Raw genomic sequence first — 21,018 nt, forward strand, 5'->3', positions numbered from 1 at the left:
AAATATCTTGGACTTGGTATTAACCAACATGAATAACCACTGCAGCATCCCTACAGTGTCATCATCCCTGGTAAGATCCGACCACAAAGTAGTCACTTTCAAAGTCACCATCTCCTCTGACACCCCCTTGCTGGAGTCAAACAAAAAACTTTTCCAAAGCTGATTACAACCTCCTGAGGGAAGGTATAAACAGTTTCACAGCCACCTACCCCTCCATAGGAAATGGCACATATGTCCAAACCTACACCAAAGTACTATGTAAGCATTTATATAGCTGCATGGAATCAGGAAGAGCAGACAGGATGAAATCCTCCTCCTCAAGGAAGAGTAAACCTGTCTGGTGGACATCTACAATAATAAGCTCTATAATAAAAGGAAAAAATTGCTGTCCAGAACCAAGAAGGAGCAGGTGCCTAAACAGAAGCAATCTCTTCGTAGCCTGAACAAGCAAATTAGAGCACTAGTGAAATCCTCCAAAGCAAACTTCGAGTCCAAACTGGCCACATCTGCTAAAGACAATCATAAGGCCTTCTTCACATATGTCCACAATCTCAAGGGAAGCACCCAGATCTGCTCAAAACTACTGGTCAAGGACACCACATGCACAGATGCTGTAGATATATAAACAACAGACGAAAAAAACCAACAACTAAACTGAAAATAAAACTACCAAGCAGCAGCAACCAGATAAAAAACGGCACAGACTGTTTATTTAAAGTAAGCGCTTTCAGCTGCAATAATACACAGCCTTCCTCAGACAAAGTATGCTGTAGATATAGCCAACCTGCTGGCAGACAGGTACAGTGAAAACTTCACTCCTGCCCCCCCATCAGTAAACCAGGACATCCCCAGTACCTGCCCCCCCTTATCTCTAGGGAGCGAGTCATCACTACCCTCTCAAAGGCAAAACATACAGCCACCATGGGACTGAATAACATCCCAGGCTGCATCCTACATGAACTTAGGCAGGAACTTGCAGCACCATTAGGAACCCTATTTAACCAAAGTCTGGGTACTGGCTTCATCCCAGCCAAGTGGAGAACAGCTACTGCCATCCCTTTGCACAAAGTTGGAGCATCCACCAATCCAGGAAATTATAGACCCATCAGCCTAACTAGCCTGATCTGCAAGGCCATGGGGTGGATTATCATGGACCGCATTAACAAGGACATTGGTAACCTCAAGACAGATGATCCCATTCAGTTTAGATTTGTCAAGGGGGGAGGTCATGCTGTTAAATTTGGTTGACTTCTTTGAGACAATCACCAAAGCCATAGACTAGGGGAAGACTGTGCACACCACCTACACTGACCTGGCCAAAAGCTTCAATACTATTCCCCACTCAGGTATAATAGATAAACTCTCTCAACTAGGCATCCATCCATATGTTACCAGATGGGTAGCAAACTGGCTCACTGATAGAACCCACCTAGTCAAAATAGAGGAAGCCACCCCAAGTAGTAGAGCCTTAAAAAGTGGTGTACCACAGGGATTGGCCTTGGGACCTCTGCTGTTTGGGATATACTTCTCAGAGTTGCAGGCCAAATCTAGTGGGCTATGGCTGACCAGGTTTGCAGATGACCACAAGCTGGGTGCTGTCATCAATTCTTCTAGTGATGTGGACATCCGCCAAGAGGGTCTCACTCAAACAAATGACTGGTGCCAGAAACATGGCCTTAAACTGAATGCCAAAAAATGCATCATCATCCCTTTTGGGGAGAGTGATGTCCCCACAAACTATCACATTGATAATAAGGTACTAAGCACACAATCAGTCATGAGGGACTTGGGCACCCAGGATGATAGCAAACTGACATTTTACCACCATATTGCCTCTATTGTACAGAAAGCTTTCTACATGGCCCACCACATTAGTAAGGGTATGTCATCAATGGACAAGGTGGTCATAACATCCTTGTATTCTTCCCTTATAAGACCCATTATTGAGTACAATGCCCCTTTTGGCATGTACCTCACAAAGCACATGCAGCAGCAGGAGAGACCACAGAGGTTCCTCACCCAGAGAAACCAAGACCTCAAACATCTACCCTACACAGGCTAAAAGCCCTGTCCCTCTGCTCAGTCTCCTACAGACTCCTCAGAGGTGACCTCTGTCTGGCATACAAAGCAATCTTGGACCCTACCCTGATGGAACTGCTGCATATACACAAGTTAAGATCCACTCGAGTAACCCGCATGTGCGACCTCAACCTAGTCTGTGAAATCAATAGGACTTGTTGGCAGGAAAGATTTGTGTCCCAGAGGCTCCCCCTTTTATAGGTTCATAGGTTCATAGGTTGGTACTAGGCTATCAGCCCTAGGGCCTATACAAGCCTAGCCATAACAATTCCCTGGCTATTTCTTCCCACATTATTTACTTTCCTGGACCCCTGTCTAGCAGGGCAACTGACGTGATCCCTGGGGTGAATTTCCTTTCTCCCATCCAATTGTCAAGGTTCCTCTTGAAGAGGTCCAAAGAGGCACTCTGCTTGACATGTATGGGCAATCTATTCCAGAGTCTGGGGAGTCTCTGGGTCAGGAACCTATCCCTCCAGCATGTTTTGTTTATTGTGATGACAAGGTTTAGATCCCTGAGCGTGTAGCTCTGAGGGATTGGGATTTCTTTAAGTGTAGCATGTCCAACAGCTCTGGGTTTGACATGGCCTTGTATGTTAAGCAGAGATTGCCTCTGAGTAGACGATATGCGACAGAGTATAGCTGGAGTTTTTTAAGGCGGTCAGCGTAGGGCATCTGCTTTAGGCCTGTGATTCTTTTAGTGAGGTATTTCTGAGGCCTTTCCAGTTGTTGCAGATGTCTTGAGAGGTACATACCAAATGGGGTGATGTATTCTATAATGGGTCTAATGAGGGATGAGTACAGTGGGACAATGACCTCCTTCTTTCTGGATGAAAAGCCCTTCGTGATGAGGTGTGCCACATAGAAGGATTTCCTGACTGTTGTGGCGATGTGGTTATCGAAGGTGAGGCCACTGTCCACCTGTGTCCCTAAGTCTCTTATCACACTTTCTGTGTTTAGTGTACTGCCATCTATATGGTAATTCATGGATACATGTTTTTTCCCAAAGGGGATAACAATACATTTCTTGGCATTGAGCCCATGGTTCTGGCACCAAGCATCTGTTTCTGTAAGGCCCTTTTGTAGAGTATCCACATCATTTGGGGATTCAATAATGGCTCCCAGTTTGCAGTCATCTGCAAACTTTGTTAGCCAGAGTCCCTTAGTGTTGACCTGTACTTCAGAGAAGTAGATGCCAAACAAGAGCGGCCCCAGGACTGAACCCTGAGGTACTCCACTTGTCACTTGTCTGGAGCTGGATTTGGAGTCGGCTACTTTTACAGTGTGGGTTCTATCAGTAAGCCATTTAGCAACCCATTGGGTGACATAGGGATTAATGCCCAACTTACTAAGTTTATCTATGATTCCAGAGTGAGGGATGGTGTCAAAGGCCTTGGCAAGGTCTAGATAGGCTGTGTGGACCACCTTACCCTTGTCCATGGCTCTGGAGACTGATTCAAAGAAGTCAATCAGGTTCAGGAGACAAGATCGGCACTTCACAAACCCAAACTGGGTGGGGTCCAGTGTTTGAAGGTTGCCAATGTCTTTGTTTATAAGTTCCATGATAATACGCTCCATGGCCTTGCAGATCAGGCATGTCAGACTGATGGGACGGTAGTTTCCGGGATCCAAGGTGGATCCCCCCTTGTGGATTGGGATAACTGTAGCTCCACTCAGTGGGCACGAAACCTGAGGTGAGGCTATGATTAAACATGACACTTAGGTGAGGTGCCAGTTCATATTGTAGTTCATGTAGTACACAGCCCGGGATGTCATCTGGTCCCATGGATGCTGTATTCTTGGCTTTAGAGAGTGCGTTTTGTACCTGTGTGGCCGTTATTACTGGAATTTGGCAATCTTCCGGTATTGAGATGGGCCATTTAGGGGGTGAGAGGGGGTGAAGTTGGCACTGAATCGATCTGCCAGGATATTGGCAATATCCTTTGGATCAGTATATTTAATGCCATTCTGTTTTAGCTCAGAGCAGACCTGAGCATTGCCATTTAGATTCTTGACATAGTTATAGAATGCTTTGTGGTTGTCTTTGGAATCTTTGGCAATTTTATTTTCGTAACTAGCTTTGGAGGATTTTATGAGGCATCTCAGTGTCTTACTGAGGCTAGTAAGGGAGTTTTTTGCATCCTGGGATTTTCCTCTTTTCTGCAAAAGTTTCTTCCTTTTGTTGTAAAGTTTGTTTATGGCAGAGGACCACCAGATTGGCTTCCTTTTTTTGGATGAGAGCATTTTGGTTCTATTTGGGATGGCACGATTCATGCATGAGTGGATGTGCTCGTACAGTGCCTTAGTGTAGGATTCAGCAGTTGAACTTTCAGTTCCCGTCTGCATGGGTGTTATGAAGTTTGTCACTTCTGACTTGAGTAGCATGAAGTTGGCTTTGGAGAAGTTTCTTATGGTGGTTTCTTTACTGGGGGGTGGGGAGGGATGTGGATGTTAAGGGTGATTAGCTTATGGTCAGACCTGACTAACGAGGGGGTGACCATAGGTATGGAGCATTGATTTCCCAATTTGGTAATGACCAGGTCTAGGATATTGGAGCCCCTGGTGGGACTATGGATTAGTTGATCCAGGGCATTGGAATTTATGAATTCCAAGAACCGTTGCGCAAAGGTGTTGGGACATGAGTAGTTTTCCCAGTTAATGGCATGGTAGTTAAAATCACCCAGTATTAGGGTGTTTGGTTCTATCTTAATATTTTCCAGTATGTTTAGAAAGGTGTAGTGAGAATCTTGGGGTATGGTGGGGGATCTGTAGCAAGCTACAATTTGGATTGCAGTCTTACCTAGTGTTAGTTGCACTTGGAGAATTTCAGACACATTGTGTTGGCCAACTAGCCTGGTGGTGTGAATATCCTTGGTGAATATTGACACTCCTCCACCTTTAGTGTTTCGGTCCTGGTTTGGTGGCGAAAAGTGTGGTAAGAGTTGTAGCCTGGTATTGCAGGGGTGCTCTCTGGAGCCTTGAACCAGGTCTCAGTTACTGCACAGATATCGATGTTCTCCATTTTTAGGAGTGCCTCGAGAGAGTGCATTTTGAGGTTTAGACTTCTAGCATTGAGTAGCATTACCTTCAGATTTTGCATGCTTGTACCTGTTACGGTGGTGGTTTTGTCCTTTGAAGTTTGCCTAAAAAAGGCACTATAGGGGTGGCAAGAGCCTTAGCCAGTAACCTGAATCCCAGGGCGACAGGTGCAGACCATCTCTGGCAAAGCATCGTGGTCTGTCAATCCTGTCATCCCAGGCAGACAGATACTGGATCCCCTTTGAATGACACCATAACCTTAGCCAATTGTTGAAGTCAATCATTTTATCCTTATATTGTGGTATCATTCTGGGCAAAGGCAGGATGCTACTCAGGGCTAGGGTCATACCTGCCTGGGCCACATGATCCAAGAGCTCTTCCATGTCTCTTTTCATGTAGTCCAGGGAGGTACGTCTCAAGTCATTCACTCCAACATGGACAATGACAGAGTCATATTTGTACTTGTTGTGGAGTGACTTGAGTGCATGCGTTATGTGGCGGATCCTGGCACCCGACAGGCAGCTGACTGTAATTTTCTCCTTATTCAACCTGGTGAGAGGGACATCAGTGTGCCAGACTATAGAGTCACCTATGACTAAAGTGTTAGGTACATTGTCTTGCCTTGGGGGCTGTTGCTGGGTGGCACACTGGTGTTGTGAACTATGTGACACATTGGTTGTGATTGGTGTTTGTTTGCATTTCAGCTTCAGAGGTCTTTGTTGCTTGGGCAGGTTACAGTTAAGGGCCTCTGCATATGTGGATTTAGTGTTGCTATATGTGGGTGTTGGTGGTGCGGGTTTAGAAGGGCTATGTGTTGCTTGAGATGTAGTGTGGGTGTTAACCTTCTCCTCTTGACTGTTTAGCACAATCTTGGGTGGAGAGAGCTTTGCTTCCATTTTGGCTATGTAAGTGCATCTCTCACAGGTTGTAGTGTTGGGTGGTAGGAGGAGAGGGTTGTCTGTGTACATGAGGCAATTGCTGCATTGCCCCAGTATGCCCAGATTCACCAGGTGGACAGGAGAAATCACAGGAAGCTGACCCTTGGACATGCTTGGTTTGGGGCTTTTTTTTTTTTCTTTGTAAAGTATAGGAGCTGTTTCCTTAGCAAGGTACTTTGCAAGTATAGGCTGTTTAGTGCCTATTATTAATTTCTCCTTGTTAACAAGGAGAGTTCAGTGTTTGTATGAGTTTAAGGCTTCCTAGTGCTTTCCAGCAGGTATTAGAGAAAGTGCTAGTCACAGGGATGCTTAAAGGTAAGATTGAAAAGAATGCACTCTGCAGTGTGCACTAGAGAAGTTAGATGTGAAAGTAGGTAACTTGAGTTTTACCTGTTTAAAAAGTTAAGGTTTAGTGGAGAGTTACTATTTTTAAAACAGCAAGATGGATTGAAAGGGTGGTCACTTTTGTATTTTGGTACTATGAAATACTGTAGGATGGCCAATAAATTTAAATAATTGAAGGGGTGGGATTTCAAAAATGATGATTTTGTGATTACTCACATAAGCCAGTGAAAGTAGAGAGAAATGAGATATATGGTCAGATTAACATAAGAGGCGGGCAACTAGAAAGACAGTGGTATTTAACAAGACAACTTAAATGGGTGGAGGGCAGGAAAAAATTCTGCCTCACTCAGAACAGAGAGAGCTGTGGTCTCTTTTGAAGTTTTAAACCTTTTTAAGTGCAACCTGGATAACTAGATGGGGAACAGAAAATACACCCCTGGGATTCTACCTGTGTCTCTGCTGGACAGTGATATAGGGTGCTGACTTGTTGAAACATGGGCTAAATTCTTGGCTAGGCTTGAAAGGGCATCATGGCCAATAGCCTAGTAACTTTCTATGATCCTATGTGAAGGCTAGTGATCTAGGCAGAATCAGCTGCTACTCACAGCTGATGGCAAGTGTTCTCTGTGGATTCTGGGACAACATGCAGCTAGTGCACAATGACATGGAGTATGGTGAAGGGAGAAGACAATGCTGCTGAGGTGACTTGTGTTAAATGTTGCCTGCAGTGGTTCTTCCTCTGGACTGACCCCAGATGCCAAACTTATGGGAGGGTCAGGATGCAAAGAAGTCAGATACGGATTGTCCAATGTCAGAGTATACAAACTATTGAAGAGCTCTCACCACAGTTTGCTGTGTCCAAGTGTGCATGTTATCCAGATCATGATCAATTTCACCCTTTTGTCTCATCTCCTGAGGTGCCTCATCAGGCCTTGCTCTCACATCTACATAAATTAATCACTTTCTTTTTGACTCTGAGCATGCAGCCTGCAAACATTGCTCTTGGTTAGGGACCACTTTGAGAGCAGTAATGCTAGTCAGAATCAGTGTATATTATGGTCCATCAGGGTGCACAATCATGTTCTGTAGATGTACACCTTCACTTCCACAGGCCACATAAAGCCCCAACACTTCAAGCAAACACAGTAGACAGTGCCAAGAGTCTCATCATTAACAACTTGACCCCCCCCTACTTGAGGATGTGATTTCTGACACTCCACAACATCCCAGAGTACATGGCTAACACATTCACCTCCCATGACCCTACCATCTCATAGTATTGCAGTCACCTGTCTCTGTGTTCTCCCACCCACCTGTGCAAGTGATGACTATGTCCTACTCACCCGGTAATATGTATGGATATGGTGATGTCTGATGCACAGTGTGGCCAATTCATTCACTTCCCTAAATAGGTTTGGCATGATAAAGCATGCAGCATTTTGGTCTGTGTTGTCTGTGTCATAGCCAGTAGTCATTGACCAGATGCTATTTCTTTGTAAATACTGCAGTCTATCGCACCCACCTCTGCCTCTGTAATACTGCTGCTGGATGTTCCTCACATGATTCTCTACTCTGCCTTTCCTCTGATGGTACTATTGCTATGGAAGTTTCTGTCAAGATATTCACCTGCTGTTGTAATTATTTGCAGAATGCCATATTGTGCAACACGGCACACACACACAAAAAAAAAACTTGCTGTATATTTTTGGTCTGTAGTACATTGTCTCACCTGCAATATCTAGGTAAGGTAAGCATCCCTTAAGTAGGTCAAACACCTACTCTTCTACATTATGCATTTCAATATCTGCTGTATTATAGGCTATTTCCATCATGGTCTTGTTATTATGAATACAAGTCATCAGCAAGGGCTCTGCAATATAGCCAGCATGGTGTGCAGCACACAACAAACAATATATTATTATAGTTTGCTGTTTACTTTCATGGTACCTGTAGGTACAGTCCTAGCTATCAGTCCTCTGTGATCCTACTATCTAAGTGACCCAGTGGGAAATCCCCTCTCTGGAGCCTCTGGTATGTATCAGATGTGAGAATCATAGGAACTACCCAGGTGGCATGGGAACACATTATAAATAATGTGGGCATTACAGACCACATGCCAGTAAAGGGAATGGAATCCCTTCCTGTTGATGGATGGCAGTCCTTCTGGATCAGGTGGGATTTGATGGCATTGTGTGTGCAATGTATGGCTCCCAGGACTTCAGGGGAATAAAAAGAGCTGTGAAATTCACTTGTGGAGTTGTTTCTGTCCTCTGCAGCTGCAACATAATGACAAGGAACCAGTTCAGGATTCATGAGACTGATGTCTGCAGTATCCTTTATATGTCCTTAATAGTCTGCATAAAATGTCCTATAGTTAAGGTTAAAAGCTATGGATGCTTTAGTATCCATAGAAACTGACATACCATACATTGCTCTTGATTCCACTTGGTGGCACAGTTTCACAAGATCCCTTACACTTTCTATCTCTACACACAAATAGTCCATAGTCTGCAGGTCTCTAAGCTGGTGATATGTCAGGTGCTGTCTATACCTCTTTCATTGATGTGGATGGCCATGATGCACAAACTTGTGAATACTAGGCCTGATGACAGCCCATTGAAGTGCTGATGAGCTATACTCATTACTTATCCAGACACTAGTCCCTCTATGTACATCATGATTGTTGGTGTAAAAATGCACTGTGGAATTGCATGCTTATTTTGTACATTTCTGAATCTACCTACCATTTTGGGCATCATCATTTGCATGAGGTTCAGCAATTTCATTTCATTCATTTGCATCTGTGTCTTAGAATCAGCCACACCCTGCATGTTGCATCTGCTCATAATAATTTGCCCTGCACAAAATACTAAATGTCTATGAATCCCAGACCAGGTCTGTTTTATTTTTCTTTTTTATTATTTTATTTTTCACAAGTTTTGTAATATTTCCTTTCTAGGGGGTTGGTCTAGAAGAACAGTGTTGCTTTGGGGAAGGAATTCTATTTTGATTTGAAGTATTTGTTGTATTCATTTACTTTTTTTACATTATAGTGAATGGGAATGAGGTTTAGGTAGCAGCTGTTTTTTTACTTTAGTTTTGTTTTGTTAAACTAAATCTGGATTTGGGCTTGAGGAGTTGTTTTAGGTAGGCAGTGCATTTTTGGAGGTGTCAGTGTCTATGCTCTGGGTGTGTGCATTACATAACCTTTCACTTTAATTTTAAGTGAGTAGCAGAAATATGGTAGGATTAAAGGAATTTCAGCACCTTTGATGCTGCATCATATGAGTACAGAAACCATTGATGAGATAGAACAAGCAGTGATAAACTAGATAATAAATAAGTACACAAGTCACCAGATATGTGTCTTTATCACACCCTCTATCTAGGGTCTGCTGTTAGAATAAACATACACATACACATACACAAAACATGCCCCCGGATTTACTAATCTTCCATGCAGGACTAGCTTAGCCCTGCATGGAAGCGGCCATTTAGGAGCAGGACAGCAGCATGCCATGCATATTAATGAAGGCACGCTGCCTGAGCTCCTAATCTTACACTGAGCGTGTAAGAGTGCAGGAGGTGTGTCTGAGAGCAGAGCTCTCAGAATATACACCCCCCCACAATGAAGAACAGCAGAAAGCCGAAAAGAATGAGTGAGGCCACTCATAGGTGTCCGCATACCCCCAGCAACATTCCCCAATGTGTACAACAGCAATAGTAAACACAAACAATATAAAAATACCAATTTTTCTTTTATTAAACTGATTAAATCTAACCGTAGGTGGGCGGGTTTGCCAAACGCTTAGCTACGGTTAATGCAGCTTAAATGGCTGAAGAGGATAAAAAGGAAGATATATGCAAATGAAGCAGTATAGCAATACTGTAGTGGGCAGAGCATTCACATTATGAGCAGACATTCCCAGTTCGAGTCCCACTGCATCACATTCCATTTTCCATGTCAAATCACTTTATGACCAATATTTTTAGTTGCATAACCTACTAAATAACATATATTTGTGAACTGGAGTACTGCATTAAATGCAGATGTGAGGTGTCAGTGTCATAATGTTGCAAAGTCCACAGATACTCACATATGCCCCATACAGTATATCTACACAGGAATCAGGGAGACAAATGGAAGGTAACAGCTTCCAAATCCCCCACCTTCCCAAGAACCATTACACATTACTGTCTAAATTAGTGCAGTGGTAAGCAGGAGTAAGCACTAGTAAGCAAGTGTAAGCACTATTAAGCAGTAGTAAGTGGGAGTAAGCATATGTAAGTGGGTTTAAGCCTGTTTGCGTGGGGGTAAGCAATGCGCACACAGGCTAAGCAATATTGAAGCCAACTCTCTGCAGTGGCGGCTGGTAACTTCAAATCAAAGGGGGGGCTGCAGAAGACAGCTGAATTGGTGGGGCCAATGGGAAGGGGTGTGGCCAACTAGAAAGGGGAGGGGCTATGCTCAAAACCACAAAAACTGGAACTTTAATTAACTATGCTGCCTTGGGTGCCAAACCATCATTATGAGAGTCCAATCAAGACAAAATGAAGTGTAGACAGCTTACTTAATATCTAGATGGAAACAAAAAGGTTGTGAGGCATGAAAAAAAAATAAATTACTTTTTAAAAACATTACTGGAATGCCAGTCAAAATCAAGTATAAGAAAAATAAGCAGCACTTAACTCAAACCACTTCTCCTTGCACTGCATTTCTAATTATAATTTATATTTAGCTTTATTAAAGTACCAAGTAATGTGCTGAAAGTAGCAATCTCTGTGATACCCCCACTTGTAAAAATATTTCTTATCCAAAAAAGTCCTGCTGCCTGACAACTATCTACTTGTTTCAAGGGGAAAACATGATCAAAGTAAAAAATGAAATGCAAACAAGAAACAAGCTCAAGATACATTGCTTAAAGGATTACTGTGCAGGTAATGGACCACACATGATAGATTGGCATTCTGTTTGGTTTACAGGTAAACCCTGCAAAGATGACTGCAAGTCTCCAACAAATGTAATGAGCTTCTTAAAATAATGTAATCCTGTCCTTTATTACAAATACTGTCATATGCATTTCAATACCCAAGGCTTATACATTATCTAGTTATGTAAGTATTCTCTGCATGGCAACAACAGAAAGGCTTTCAATGTTGGCACTTCTTTAACAGTATACTTATTAAAGCTTACTTGCATCTTACAGTCTCAGACAAGTTTACCTGATGGTCATTAAAGCATTGCTACTTAAACACAGAGCAACATGCACTTTCTGAGTAATAATAAGCATAAATCAACAGTATGAAAATATGACAGAGACCAGAACATTCTGCAAACTCAAGGACAGATGAAAAGCCACTGTAGTACTTGTGTCTACCTTGGATGGGGGGATACTCTGCACATTTACACTGCATAACTACTCCTTGCCTTGCTTGGACACATCCAGAGTCACTACATGGGGGAATGGGGTGTAACAAGTATGTCACAATTTGAAATGTCTGTGGCTGATTGTGATGGCCCTGACACATATGTCATACCTCTCAACCTCAGAGCAGGAAATCTGGAAAAAGCCATACATAGAAGTGGGACAAAGGCCCAAAAATAAGGACAATTTTTAAATATTGCTCTTATAAACTTAGAAAGATAATAGAATAGTAGGTCTTGCATTAGTATGCATTTTCTGAAGGGTATGAAATCTGAAACTCAAATGCCTGTCATTATTTTCTAACTTCAGTCTTTAATGATTTGCCACTAATTTGCCAGAAAAACACAATTTTATGAAAAATGGACCAAAAATGTGATGCAAAAATATAAAATAGCCAAACTATACAGCTGGGAACCTATCAAAGAAGGGACACTTTTAATATTAACACTGCTAACTTGAGCAGCTGACAAAATAAAAGAATCTACATGCATTTCTGAAATAAAAGTAATCTATAACTCTGATTATTACAGTTATTTCTTAATTGTAAACCATTCACGTTTTCTTCCAAAATTGCCATTTTCCGGAGGGATTATTAGGGGAACAGCAACATTTTGAGCCAAAATTGGGGACAGTTGAGAGGTTTGGATATGCCTAATTCTATAAAGAAATTTCTTTGCATGTACCTCTCAACCTGTTAATGCAGGAAATCTGGACAAGGCCAAATATACTGGGGGAACATATAAACAGTACTAAAAATTGATGTATAAACTGAGACAGTTGATAGAATAACAGGTCTTGCTTTAGCATGCATTTTTCTGAAGGTTATGAAGTCTGAAACTCAGTGTCTGTCATTATTTAGTGACTTAATTTGTAAATTATTTGCCAGAAAACCACACATTTTATGAGGAACAAACCAAAAATAAGAAGCAAAAATCTATTCATTCTGTAAAATCTGGACAGTTGAGAGGTATAGTTCAGCCGGGGCTGTCTTTGAATTTGCCACCCTTCCCCCTCACAAAATCATGGTCAAATGGAGCCTCCCCCCTGCAGCCATTCCAATGAACCATTACTTGGCTATTTCAGCCCATTTACCATAAACACTAATATACTGCTTTACTTCTACGATGATTTGGACTTCATTTGAAAGTTTTATTTTGCATTTTACAGCACAAACACTAAAACATCTGCTAAACAAAGCGATGCAATCTCACAATGAAAACAGACTTATTAGCATTAAACCTTATCTGCCCTTGAAACTCACATTCATTGAAACAGCATTGAAACCCACATTCAAAAAAATACATGTTGCCAGTGGCAGATAAAGATTAACTTTGGGCTGTTTTCAAATCATAGTCCCCTTGCACATGAAACATACACGTGCTCTTTGATACACCTTCCTGATTGTATTAAATTATATTCCTTGTACAATATAGTAAAGTTGTTAGAGGGTGTTTTAAATTTGTTGTTTTAAACATTTTTCCAGTAAACAATTAAACAAAATGCATGTACCAATAATGACAAAACTGCCCAATTCAGAACATTTCTATTATAAAAGTCTACTCAAACTTCTACAGTCCACCAGTATCAGTAAATATACACAATCTCTGAAGAAGTAAAAGTCATCTAAATAATTCCACAAAGAAATCTGTAACTAATGAAGAGGTTGCTGCTAGCAAACAACTTTATATTTCATTGTTTCATCTACAAATAAAGTGCATGTTGCCCTTGAGGAATAAATTGCCTATGTTGCATTAAGAAAATGATAAGCTAGTAATATTGCAATAGGGAATGGATGGCAAACTGATAACAGGTTCATATAGTTACTAGGTATTTTCACCAAAAAGGACTGCAGCATCCACCCCCTTTATAATACAGTATAGTATCAGCAATGCATCTACTTACTGTGGGAGTAGAACCCACAGCCTTCTTCATCAAAAGCAAGTACACTACCTGTTATGCTATTAACAATGCAAGCAGACTTAGCATAAGCAGCATTAAACTTTTGTTCCCCTGCAGCTCTCAGTTTCTTGTAAAATCTACTTGACACTCAGCTGTATCTCTGAACTTTGCAGCACAAGAAATCTGGAAAAAGCCAAAATTTAGGGGGGGGGGTGTAAAAGACCAAAAAACAGTGACACATTTTAAACATTGCTTATATAATGTTGGAAAGTTGCTAGAATAAAATGCTGTGTTACCACCATACATTTCACTGCCAAGTATTGAACCCAGAACACTGTGCAAAATAGTCAAGAGCAACATACCACTATGCCAAATCATCTGTTTTATGAAAGAGAGGAAGACTGAAACTTAAATGGCTACCATTTAGTGAATTCAGTTCTCACCATAGCTGTCAACATCTTGGCACAAAACACCTGAACAAAGCCGATAATGGGGGAATACAACCCCCAAACATATTCAGTGAATTCAGTTCTCACCATAGCTCTAAACCTTGGCACAAAAAACCTGGACGAAGCCAATAATGTGGGAATACAGTCCCAAAAATAGGGACAAATTTCAAATAACCATCTTATAAACTTAGAAAATTGTTATAATAATAGGTTTTGTGTTACTATTTACTTTCTGAAGAATATGAAGTCTGAAATTCAAATGCTTGTCATTTTTATTTATTTAACATTTGTTAACCAGGAAAGTCTGACTTGGAACAAAAGCCAATTTTTAGCAGAGGCAGAAACACTTCAGACACATGTCTTTCTAAGATGGGAGAACACCAGAGCAAATCCACACAAACACAGGGAGGACATACAGACTCCAAACAGAAGGCACCCCAGCCAAGAATCAAACCAGACAACCTGTAGCTGTCAGGCAACAATGCTACCACTGCACCACTGCACTACTGCACTACTGACTGTGTTAAAAAACAAAAATACAGAAACCACAGATTTTATGAGGAACAGAACAAATATGAGGCATAAATCTGCAAATTTTTATAGATGGTGGTAGGTAGGGATTTCAGGCTCTTACCCCTTGGGCCCAAGGTACAGGGTTCAAGCCTCATTCTCTACCCACCACCATGTAGCACCTGGGGCATTGTACACACACTTAGATATATAATGTGATCTACCCTTACAAGTGTAGTTACACAACATCAGACACATTTTGATTGTGGACAGCAGTTGCACTTAGAGAAAATATATTTTTCTGGAGGGCAAGCTCCCTCTTGCACCTCACACCATGGTGGCTCCATCCGTACACCTACTCTGCTTACATATTATCTCTAAGACAGCTTCATCTTTGGAAAAGGAGAAAACTCAGGATACTGAACTCTTCATATTTAGGTGCAAAACAAGTTTAGCACACACATATGACAGTATGAATGAATCTATATGCATGCGCGTGTGTGTGTGTGTGTGTGTGTGTGTGTGTGTGTGTGTGTGTGTGTGTGTGTGTGTGTGTGTGTGTGTGTGTATGGGTGCAAGATGAATAATCAAAATGTAACTTGCCTGAAATCCATTTTAGTGAACAAAACTGTTCAAAAAATGGACTAATTAAAAAAAAAATTTTTTGCAGGGTCAAGCTGCCATGCATTTGCCTCACCCACCCCTCAGCTACTAATTTAAATATATCAATTCTGAGATCACACACTACATGAGAAAAGAAAACAAAAACTTTTCTCTAGTATTCAGTGATCTCTACAAAACAATATTCTTCCATTAATCTTTTTGCAAAGCATTATCTTCTACAGTTTATTTCAAACATAATGCATTCAGTATTGTACTTAAACCATTAGAGTTTTTGCATCCATATATCAAGTTACTTCTGATTTCATTTTTGCTAGTGAAGTACCAGCAAGTGTTATCAGTGTCAAATTCCTCTCAAAGAGAAGACAAAGTTAATTGATATGTTTTTCATTAATGGTAGTTCTTTCTGACTGCCAGAAATACTGATGTCCACAATACCTTGCATGAAGGTGAATGATTTTTTTAATGCTGAAACTTTTGAATATACCAAAAGTTTCAGCATTAAAAGTAAGAGGGAGTGTGTGTGCGTTTATGGTTTGCGGGTTAGGATTAGCGTTAAGGGTATGTGAGGGGATAGATTTAGTGTTTTGTGTATGTGTTTATGTGAAATGTGTGTGAGAATTTTGTGTAGTGGTATTTGTCAGGAAAAGGGTTGCTGATAAGTTAATGTTTAGAGTTGGGGCTAGGGTAGTAGCAGGGTTAGGGTTGGCACACATGAGTAAAGCGGCATAGGGGGAAAAGCCCCCTGTCCATCCATATTCATGTGTGCTACCTCCAACCCTGCTCTTTTAACCTTAAACATTAACCTTTGTTTTTCAGTTTACCAATAACAGCAAACAAATCCCAAACACCAACAGTGTTATAAAAACAAATTGTAACCAAAAAATAATAATGTACATTCAAACAGGGAATCCCCTATGAAATTAAATGCTTTCCTCCCGTTCCATAGAGGACTTCATCAGAAAATTTTATACATCCACAGACCACAATCAACACTTAAATAACATTACCTGTCAATCAACAAATATCAATACAATAAAAATAATTAGGAACACTAAAACATATAAAATCACACACACACACGCACACACACACCCTACCTGAGCCAAAGCTTTCCATGCCATTGTGCAAAGTCCCTGCACCTCACTTTTCGCACCGAGTTGTACAGCAAAGTCCCAGTCCCTGCAGCTCACACTGACATCCCTCCCACGAGACGACGAGAGCACCAGTAATCCTTCCTGCCTGCGGACGTTGCAGTCCGATCCCCTTCCAGTCAATGCAGTTATAACTGCATAGACTGCTGGGAAAATTCGGAGTTGAATGTTGTCTTTATACTCCGGACTGCTGGTGGAGACAGTCTGGATTCTGTGTTCATGCTCCAGACTGGTTCACCAGCAGTCCGAATGCCGTGAGTGCGCATGCGAGATGTTCAGGGACTCGCATTTTTTTTTTTTATTTTGTTTTTATTTTATTTTTGTTTTTGTTTTATTTACTTTTGGGCTGGGCTGCACAGCTGGGAGGGCTGCAGTCCTGCAGTCCAATAGCACAAACCGCCCCTGACTCTCTGTAAGCATCATTAACCGGAGGTTAGCAGTGCTTACCCTCATACAAACCCGTGCAAACCTGCTTACACGTGCTTAAAAGTGCCTTAATCACTCTGTATCCAACGGCCCTTGTTCTGCCCAGCAACAAAATAAACAGCCTTGCAGGTCATAAACCCAGGACCCTATACACTATAGTGACAGTAGTTAACCACCAAGCCATCAGAGCAGTACATAAGAATGAGGTATCACCAAACAAATCCTCACAATAGTAAAATCAAACTGAACATGTGAAAGGAACCAGTATACAGTCATATGTTCTATAACCCTCTACATAACAGAAATATGTCAGATGGAGTACAGAAGTAACCCCAGATGTGAGGTGTAATTGTAATAGAGTGTTGAAGTCCCCTATTACACACAAGGACCCCATACAGTGTACGTACACATGAATCATGGATACCAGACATATATCTAAGATGTAATGAATAATAAATCAATGCCAAAAAGCAAATATAATGCTAAGTAAATATTAAGCAATGCTAAGCATTGCACAGGCCAGCTTTGTTGATGTAAGCAATGTGTAGGCCATCTAACTCAATTTGTCCAGTGGTATACCCCTTTAAACAATGCCAACCTTAGGTAAGCAAGTTTGCCCATAGCTTAGCCTTTTCAAAGACGGCCAATCATGGCAAAGTGCGGGTATTCAGCCCTACTTTAACCCAACAGGCAGGAATACATCTCATAACTGGTTGTAGCTTCCCCTTGCAGGCACCATGGCAGAAAGGGGAGAGAGAGTGCGCTTTCGGTCGCAGTGCTGGGTCATCCAGGAGTCCAGAGTCATGGCAGGACTCCTTGTCAAACACCATGAGCAGAGACTGCTGCAGGGCCAGTACCAGGGTTCCCAATATAAGGCGGAAGCCTGGGACCATCTCGCCCGTGATCTCACCAGTGCCACTGGCATATGCCGAACTGGTGAGCAGGTCAGGCATCACTATGCCGACCTGAAGTGGCATAAGGGGGATCTCTTGGATCAGTGGATCTAAGAAGCTAGGATGGCAGGGGCTGTCCCAGCTGTGTGTAAGTATCACTCCACTATGTGTTTAGTAATTGCCAGCTCATGTATATTATGGATAGGTATGGCTAAATATTCCTCTTAAGTCCTTCACAGCAGCAAGTGAGCGGGCTGCGAACCAGGAGGCCCATGGCTGTCATCTGCAGAGGTTGCGACATGAGGCAGGTTAGTAATACTCTTGCGTGCACTGTCATAGGAAATAAATCTAAAAGCATTAGAAAGTTAATTGCCAGTATAAAACCTGTATTGTTTAAGGCAAGTACAGCATACACCAGAGAATATGGCAGGAAGACTCTTATAGTTTGCATGTAAATAAAAGCATGGTGTAATCCCCAGTGGTCATTTAGTACAACTGAGAGAGACATAGGCAGAAAACAGTGAAAAGACAGACAAAAAAATCCAAATAACACATGCAACTGAGATGTGAACTGTTGCATTTTTAGCATGCACAGCCATGGTTCGAATCCTGGGAGTGGTAGTAGTCTGCATACAGAATCATACCCCACAACTGTACAGATATGTCCAGTAAATTGGCCCATTTCTGCTGCCTGTCACTGTCCCCCTGGAAATTCAGTGGGATGATCTGAGACGTATAGGCAGCAAACAAGAAATACAACTGATTGTCACACATCTACAAGAACAAAACTCACTCTAGCAACTCCCGAAACTGTTATGAGAGTAATAAGCCAAGTATGTCCTATCTACACCCCCATGTTGTCAAGCTGTGACCAGGGTGTGTACAGTAACAGAGTGAGATGTATGTGCATAATACTACTGTAGAATCTGATACTTTGTGTGGCGACATTTATGTAGTACTAACAAACATTGCTCCCACAGGTCTGTCAGATATGAACACTATGCCCAGAAATAAAAGAATGATACCCTGTTCTGGTTCTGTTTACTTTGGTATTGTATGGCATTGTGACTGATGCAGTTGCTCTGAATAATAAGGTATTAGTCATCACTGTCACCCACACTGTGCTACATAATATAACTGTCTAGAAAATCCTGTATAAGAGTGCTGTAATACAAGGTCAGAATGTAAAACCACAGGAGAATTATAAGATAGAAATCAGATAGGAGATATACAGCAATATCTATATAGCACACACAACTGTGATGGACAGTATTTTAGTTTTAGCAGACTGAATCATGGGAGTGGAAGTAGGATGCATACAGAATCATACCCCACAACTGTACAGATAAGTCCAGAATGTCCAGTATATGGACTCATATCTGCTGCCTGTCCCCCTGGGAAATCAGTGGGATGATCCCAGATGTTTAGGCAGCAAACAGGAAATACAGCTGATTGTCACACATCTATGAGAACAAACCTGTCACAATAACAACTCCCCAAAATCTTATGAGAGTAATAAGCCATGTATGTCCCATTCACACCCCCTTGTTGTCAAGCTGTGGCCAGAGTGTATACAGTAACAGAGTGAGATGTATGTGCATAATACTAATGTGAAATCTGATACTTTGTGTGGCAACATTCAGGTAGTGCTAACAAACATTGCTCCCACAGGTACGTCAGATATGAACACTGTGCTGAGAAATAAAAGCTTGATACCCTGTACTGGTACTGTTTACTCTGGTATTGTATGGAATTGTAAGTATTGCAGTTGCTCTGAATAATAAGGTATCACTGATCACTGTCACCCACACTGTGCTACATAATATAACTGTGTAGGAAATACTGCATAAGAGTGTTGTAAATCACTAAAGTTTGAAGAGGTCAATAATCTACATATGTCCCGGTTCACCTGCATGTGGTCAAGACATGGCCAGAGTCTGTGCAAAAAGAGAGGGACAGGTATGTGCATAGCATCAACCTGGAATGTGGGAGTATGTTTAGAAACAGTTAGTGTTAACAAACAATTCCTCCACAGGTATACCAGGTAAGATGTGTATACTACAGGTAAAACCAGTTCATGTATAAAGATGACAGTCATATCACTGTCCAAACTAAGGCAATAGGGTAGTGTAGTAATACTTGTAAGGCACAGATAACAGCACTGACTAGGAAAGTAGTGTGAACTACAGGAATATACCAGTTGTTAATTGACATATTCCCCCCCCCATATCTCCAACAATACACTAAATACTCACGTCAACTGGTATGTCATGACTCTACTGTTATGTTGGGACATATGTCCTATTTGTTGATAATTATTTAAATCTGCTTCTATGTATGTGTTATGTTGAAATACTCCAACATTGGTGGCATGGTGCCATCAATGTACCTGCATGCTGTTATTACCACTGTGGTCCCATATATGCATGTGTTCCGTTTGCTATGCAACTGTTTCGTATCTGGTGTCTGGGTTAATGGAAATATCTATGCATTCTTTTATACCTAACCCTGGAATATGTTGACTGTTACTAAACCACATATGTTGATACACCATGAACACCATAGCACGTATGGGAATGTTGGTCCCAGCGGACCCACTTGTCCCACTTCAGCTGGCCATGGCACCGGGCACCAGCACATCTGGGGCCCAATCCGGGACCTCCTCATCCGTTGGTCCTGCACCACCTTTGGGTGGAACTGCCTCAGGGGATGGGGCTCACCCCCCCCCGGGAGCAGGCGCAGACAGAAAGCTGTCACCCATCGCCAGGTCCAGGCCATGGTGTGTAGAGAGCTTAATCAGCAGTTTGGAGATCATCTATACCAGCTAGAGGGCTGCATGTTGCAACTAGAGGGTCAGCCCAGCTCTCTGACTCAGCCCCCAGCACAGCCACCTTCGGGGCTGTGAAGGTGCAGTGGTGACTGCCCATGGGTGGGGATCTCAGTCCCACTGTTTCCACTAGGGGGCTCATGGGCTTCCGATTTCCCAACACTCCACCACATCAAGATGTTTACCCCCACATGTGTCATATACCGCTCCTGTATGCGTCTTGCTTGTCTTGTCTGTTAACCTACCCAACCTACCTCCCCAAATATACCTACTATCCCTCCCCAACATCCCACTCTTAGCTGAAAAAAAAGGGCAATCTGTTCCCAAAAAAAATCTCGCCCCATACATAGCTGTCCATTTTGCACATGTGTTCACTGGACACATGTAATCTGGTCTAATTGGCATCACAACATAT

The sequence above is a fragment of the Protopterus annectens genome, chromosome 17.part0 (assembly GCF_019279795.1).
Source record: "Protopterus annectens isolate FY-2018-M chromosome 17.part0, PAN1.0, whole genome shotgun sequence".
Lineage (NCBI taxonomy): Eukaryota > Metazoa > Chordata > Ceratodontiformes > Protopteridae > Protopterus > Protopterus annectens.